This window comes from Dreissena polymorpha, chromosome 2, assembly GCF_020536995.1.
Source record: "Dreissena polymorpha isolate Duluth1 chromosome 2, UMN_Dpol_1.0, whole genome shotgun sequence".
Taxonomy (NCBI): domain Eukaryota; kingdom Metazoa; phylum Mollusca; class Bivalvia; order Myida; family Dreissenidae; genus Dreissena; species Dreissena polymorpha.
Window position 1 is genome coordinate 20,368,894 of NC_068356.1, and position 6,335 is coordinate 20,375,228.

At 32.8% G+C, this 6,335-nt stretch overlaps 1 long non-coding RNA gene across 1 annotated transcript; it reads left to right on the plus strand.

Moving 5' to 3' along the window:
* Window positions 1-276: 276 nt before the first annotated feature.
* Window positions 277-2,598, plus strand: LOC127866155 (uncharacterized). The gene is made up of 3 exons (XR_008042871.1): window positions 277-714; window positions 1,141-1,279; window positions 2,022-2,598. It is a non-coding gene; the product is annotated as an uncharacterized LOC127866155 (long non-coding RNA).
* Window positions 2,599-6,335: the final 3,737 nt, after the last annotated feature.

Genomic DNA, 6,335 nt, shown 5'->3' on the forward strand with positions numbered 1-6,335 from the left:
CAACAAAACATCGCCTTGTTCGAGTCGACATTTTAACGAAATCGAAAATGCAGTCTCACCAGTTTAATTCCAGTTTTATATCCCAACACTGTTATTCACATTCATAATATTATATTAATCCATCGAAAACAAACACACAAATCGTTCGATGCTTAACAAAATATTTAACTGTTAAATAAAACACTCCAAGTCCGATTTGTTGTTGTCCTAAAATCCAGGGGACCGTTTCAATAAGCTCTCGTAAGTATGTTACGACTCGTAAACCAGTTGCGATTATCGCAACTTTCCATTTTGCGTTTCAATAAACTTTCGCAACTTACGATATCGTAGAATTCTCTCGTAAGTCTACGAGACGTAAGAAGCAGTCGTAGTTACGTCGAAAACAAAATGGACGCCGCGTATGTTGTGCATTTGGACGCCGAATAAGAAGCTTTTGGCTTCGTCTTTTTATCGACGACAATACAGAGGAAGTAAACATGTTGTTTTTTATCCCTTGATTGCTTTCTGCAAAATATTTAACGTTGGAATCAATATGTCAGTTACTGCCCTTTGTTTATATTCGATAAGGATGAATAAATCAAAATAAATTGCAATTTATCATACGTGAAAACCCCATGTGTTTATTATGTGTGTGATGCAATTATATTGTTCAACAGCAGTTGAAGTATATGCGCTTCCCGCCGCTCAAATTATTGTGCAATGATTAATTTTGCTGTAAGCTTTTATCTCCATCGCAATTTGCATGTGATTTCGGAAGTTTTTTTGTTCGGATACGTACTCAATGGAGCCTTGTTTTTTTTTGGTAAACGTTTGTTATCAACGCTATACAACTCGTTACAATCTATTCCTTTTCTTTGTATTATGTTTATTTAATATTCTGTCAGAACGATACATGCATTGCTAAATTATGTTGGATTGTAAAATGTGCCCAGTTAGGCAACTGTTAGCCTACATGTGTAACAAACCTTCAACCACAAAACACCAAAGTGATGATCATTATGAAATAACAAATCAATTACTGAGTTATCAAAATATCTTGTTGTTCTTGAACACACATACACAACAGTAACATATTATAGTATTTTCATTACATTAGAAGACTAGTATTATTCACTTTTTCATATTGTACTACACCAACAGGTACTCATCACTGACATCAGTTAAAGATTTTTGGCCAAAGGAAACATCTATTCCAAGCTGGCAGATCTTCATGGAATCAGCAGATCATCTTTCGTTAATTGACATGCCTTCACAAGTTCAATCAGCAAACATATGATTGGTAAATGTCTTTATTTCTATAATCAATTACTCAATCATGATTTTAAACTGTTGTAGAAAAAATGTTATTTATTTAAATACATCATGTCTTACATATATGATCTGGCACGAGTTGTCATATCATACCATATTTCATTAAACGAGTTAAGGAATTTTGTATGTAAACGAGCCTTTGGCGAGCTTACTAATGAATTTCCTGGAGATGTTTAATAAAATATGGTACATGTATGATATGACAACAAGTGTGAGATCTTTTTTATCACATGCTTTTAAATGAGCAAATTAAATAAATATTAACGCAAACATAATGATAAATCCCAAATGATGTTTACATTTCGTGGCATCATTTGACGTTGCAATGTCATTTCGGTGAAATAACAAAATGCGATTGGTCAATAAACGAAAACTAAGCCAATGAAAACGCTTAAAAAGTATATTACACATGTGTAACAGGGTATAGCATGTGATAAAATCTCATATAGATTTTGGGTCAAATAATTAAAGTTAAAATTATTTTTCATTTTACAGGGATGGTACAATCATAATTTATTTACTTTTCATCTTTTTTTAATCCTCATTTGTTTTTTTTATTTGATACATAAACTATATGTGAATAAAAAATCAATAGATGATGAAAACTTGAGCACAGTTAATAAATAAAAATTTAAACACAGTTAATCAAATCATGTATATAAATGCTTTATCATGTACTGTTAATTTTAAACACATGATACATTCCATAGGTTTCCAGTCCGCGTACAACAACAAACTTGCATGAAGGTTGGATTCTGCCACAAGGCCCGGGAGCAGTGGATGGGACTCTCATACCCATAATACTGAATATGTTATATTACACACATGCAGTTGAACACAGCAGGAACTCTTGAAGAAAAAAATGTGTATTTTTTTTATTCGAACTTAAATGTAAAATATATATTTAATTTTAGCTCGACTATACCTTGAATGATAAGCTGTGTTTAAAATTATGGTAAACATGCAACATCCTTATATCACTGTTTCTATTACATATTTTCATTAAAAGCACTTATGTATTCAGGGTCATTATGTCATTGTGAGGTCACTGACCAAGTTGCTTATCTCTGACCTGCATTTAGCTTAATAATGCCCCTTTTGTACTTAAAATGTTCCACTTAAATTGTGTGTACAGCTACTCCATATCCCTATATTTTCCACAGATAATCCTTCACATATGTCCTCAGAATTTTTTTAAAACATATAAATAATATTTCTTTGGGTCATTGTTATAACCACTACAAATATTTACTGTTGTTGCGAATAAAGTTGTTAAAACTGTTTAAACTGGATGTTGTGTTAGTGAATCTTAAAGAGAAGAAGCTTCTTGAATAATGTCACTTTAGCTTCTTACTTCACAATCTTTTTGTTCAACATGTAATTAAATACACTTTAAATTATAAAGTGGATTGCAATACAGAGAACGCAGAAGAAGGGCTTACATTTGTACTTAAAAAGAATGATGTTTGAAGTTGTCAGCATTTTCATGGTGAACATTTTGATTGTATGGCCCCAATGGAAAAAATACTTTGTTACTAATTTAAATTTTAGCAAACACCTAATAATGCTTTTAAGAATGAGTTATTTTGTTTCTAAAGTAAAAATATGTCATAACCTAGAAAAGATACACTTTAAACATTTTATAAATTAAAAAGATGTACTTAAAACTCAACTGTCTAAGAAAAAGTGGATTATTTATTAAAAAAAAAAAAATACACTTCCGAATTTAAAGAACATGAAAAAAGGCTTCATCTGTTTCTAATTAATTAATGCAATAAAGTGTACTCTCTAAAACATGCAGACAATTCGCTTAAACAAATGCAGATAAAATGCAATTTTTTAAGTGCATTTTGGTAAAAAGCTCATTTCATTTTCAGAAGGGTTTCTGCTGATGCAGATATTAGAAACAATGATATGACATAATTTGAGATTCCAGTATTTCTTCATTATTCAAGGAACACACTGTCATGTGAAGTTGGAATAAGACATCAATTTGGGAATAAACAGTGTTTTTTTTCAACACTGCAGTACATGCAGTTTAACCTGTTATTAATTTGTACAAAATATAAGTAAAATAGACACTATTGCATATATAATTGTATCATTTTAATTGATTTCACTGGGTGTTTAATTTGATTTTTTCTTAAATCCTAAAAAATGAAACCCTGTTGATGTGTGCCTGCACACAGTTTAAAAATACAATGAAAATAATAAAAATACCATCACTGTTAAACATTAGAAAAGTACAAATAATACAAAAGTATACACAGTATTTAACAAAAATAGATTCAGAGCATGAAATGAATTTGTATATGCAAGTATCTATTTTACTTATAATTTTGTCTAATAAATAAACACAATAGGAAAAAAAGCACATTATAATTGTTGAAAACATGTTATATTTCAACTTCACATAGTGTCACTGTGTATAATTTAACATTACAGTTTCATATTGAACTGGATGGGTAGCTATATTTTGAAATAATAGCAATACAAAATGCATTTTGTCAACCATAAGTAAACCATTTAAGGACTACTGCTCATAAATAGGCGTTGGTACATGTATGTATATGAAAATGTAATTAATGCAAATTTAATACACTTGTGTGTACTTTTTCAGTTTTGTTTATTCCAAAAAGTTAATTATATTATTCGAAAATATACTTAAAACACAATTAAAATGCACTTATGGTTACCTACTTATTTTCTGATGAAATGCATTTTTCACAAGGAGAAATAAAAAATTTTAAGACACAAAAATGAATGTATGCAGGAAACATGCAGGAAAAACAAGAAATGTGTTTGTGGGAAACACTATGTCCCCTTCTGCGCCACTTTGATTTTGTATGCTCCCCCAAAAAATTTTGGGGGAGCATATAGTCACTGCTTCGTCTGTCCATCCATCCGTGTACAATTTTTGTCCGGGCTATTTATCAGCAACTAATGGCGGGAATTCAATGAAACTTTATGGGAAGCTTCACTACCAAAAGGAGATGTGCATATTATCAGCGGGTTCTGGTCGGTCTGCATGTCAAGTTTATTTACATGATCATTAAACACAGACAAATATGGTGCAAATACCCTACATTTCATTTGTCAAGACCTTTTTGTGTTGGAGTTTAAAAGGCAACATAGTGACTGTAATTTAGGAACAGTTACTGAGGCTTGATTGGTCATTTACAGCTCGGGTACTACCTACATGTACCGCTGGTATTCTTAAGTATACTTACATGTACCCCGGGTACGGTAAATATACTAAAACATACCCGGGAATTTTAACCCTAAATCGGTTGTTGTCTGCTATTTTTTTTTTATTAATTATGTTCATATTCATGTCAAATTTTCTGTACAATGGCCTCTATATTATCAAAACTCTTACTCAAAAAGCATGTTGATACAGTTTGTTTTTAAAGATTAGTTTGTTGAAGGTAAGCAATATCGTTTTAGGGTAATCGGTGACCCGGGGTACATTTAAGTATACTTAAGAGTACCCAAGGTACATGTAAGAAGTACCCAAGCCGACAATGGCCAATCAAGCGTTACTGAGAGAGTTGGATGTGCATTGAGATAAACCATGTTTTATGAAGCAAAAAAATGAGTAACACATATTGTTACTGTTTTAATATGTAACTACATGTATTACAGAATCATCAATGATTATATGCACTTTTGAGTAAATTAAAGCTTGTCAGATTTTTTTTAAGGTCACAGTGACCTTAGACCTTGTTACCCAAAAATGGGTGTGGCATGTAGAACTCATCAAGGTGCATCTACATATTAAGTTAAAAAGTTGCAGGTGGAAGCACTTTGATTTTAGAGCAAAATGTCGAAAGTTTTAGCACGATGCGGAAGGCAGAGGGCGGGCGACGAGCTGGCTATGACAATACCTCGGGTAAAAAGGTTTCCCTGGAATATTACATAATTATAGTGTCTGTCTAGCTACTTTCATCAGAAGGTCCCACCTTGATCCCCACTGGCAATGAGGGAATTAGGGAGGGTCCTCAAGATCATCTCTGATGACTCAAAGTATTGGTTCTACTCGGGAAATAGACTCCAATGTCTTGATAAGCATCATACTTTTTCAGGAATCAAGCTTTAATACAAAGAGTTAAATAGATATTTATATGTGATAGTGTATGATATTAATGTGAAAATACTGAGCAAAAGCCGGGGATTGAACCCATGACCTCCAGAGTGGTAGTCAGACACTTTAACCGCGTCGCTAAAGAGCTAGCCCAACAGCCTTAGTGACCTTATTTCACTACACTCCTACCCCTTTTAATGTTTCAAGGCCCAGACACGCTCGCTACAGCATGTCTTGCATCCAAATGGCCATCCCAGAAACCATTACACAGCTCAGACCCATTCCCGCATTCACAGTTCGTTTTTTGACTCGTCGCCATTAATGTGAAAATACTGAGCTCAAGCCAGGCATTGAACCCACGACCTTCAGAGTGGTAGTCAGACAGTTTAACCGCGTCGCTAAAGAGCTAGCCCAACAGCAAGGCTGTTGGAAGTGACCTTATTTCACTACAATGTTAGTAAAATAAACACTGCACAATTATTTATTTTACCTGTATACAAGTACCATTCCAATCTTGGCAGATAGTGAACTATTTTAAAAGCACCATAACTATGAAACACTTATATAAGGCATAATGGCAGTGTTCCACAGAAATGATGCTGTTGATAATTCAGCATGATGATTAGACGTTTCTAAATTCCATTTCCACTAACGACGTTAGTAACAATTCCAGGGGTGTGTAGAAATACCGAAATCCCCGTAATTACCGAAATCCCCCGAAATCCCCAGAAATCCCCAATAATATTTATTATTTATCAAAATACTGCGGATATTAAGATAGAATATTGCAAAATACAATCAATTCACTGATGAAAAATTGTTATTATCCATGTTTGGAAGTGAAAAACTAAAATATATACATATTTATTGGGATTCCAAGCCAGAAATCCCCAGAAATCCCCAATACTATGTATTAATTATCAAAATACTGCGGATATTA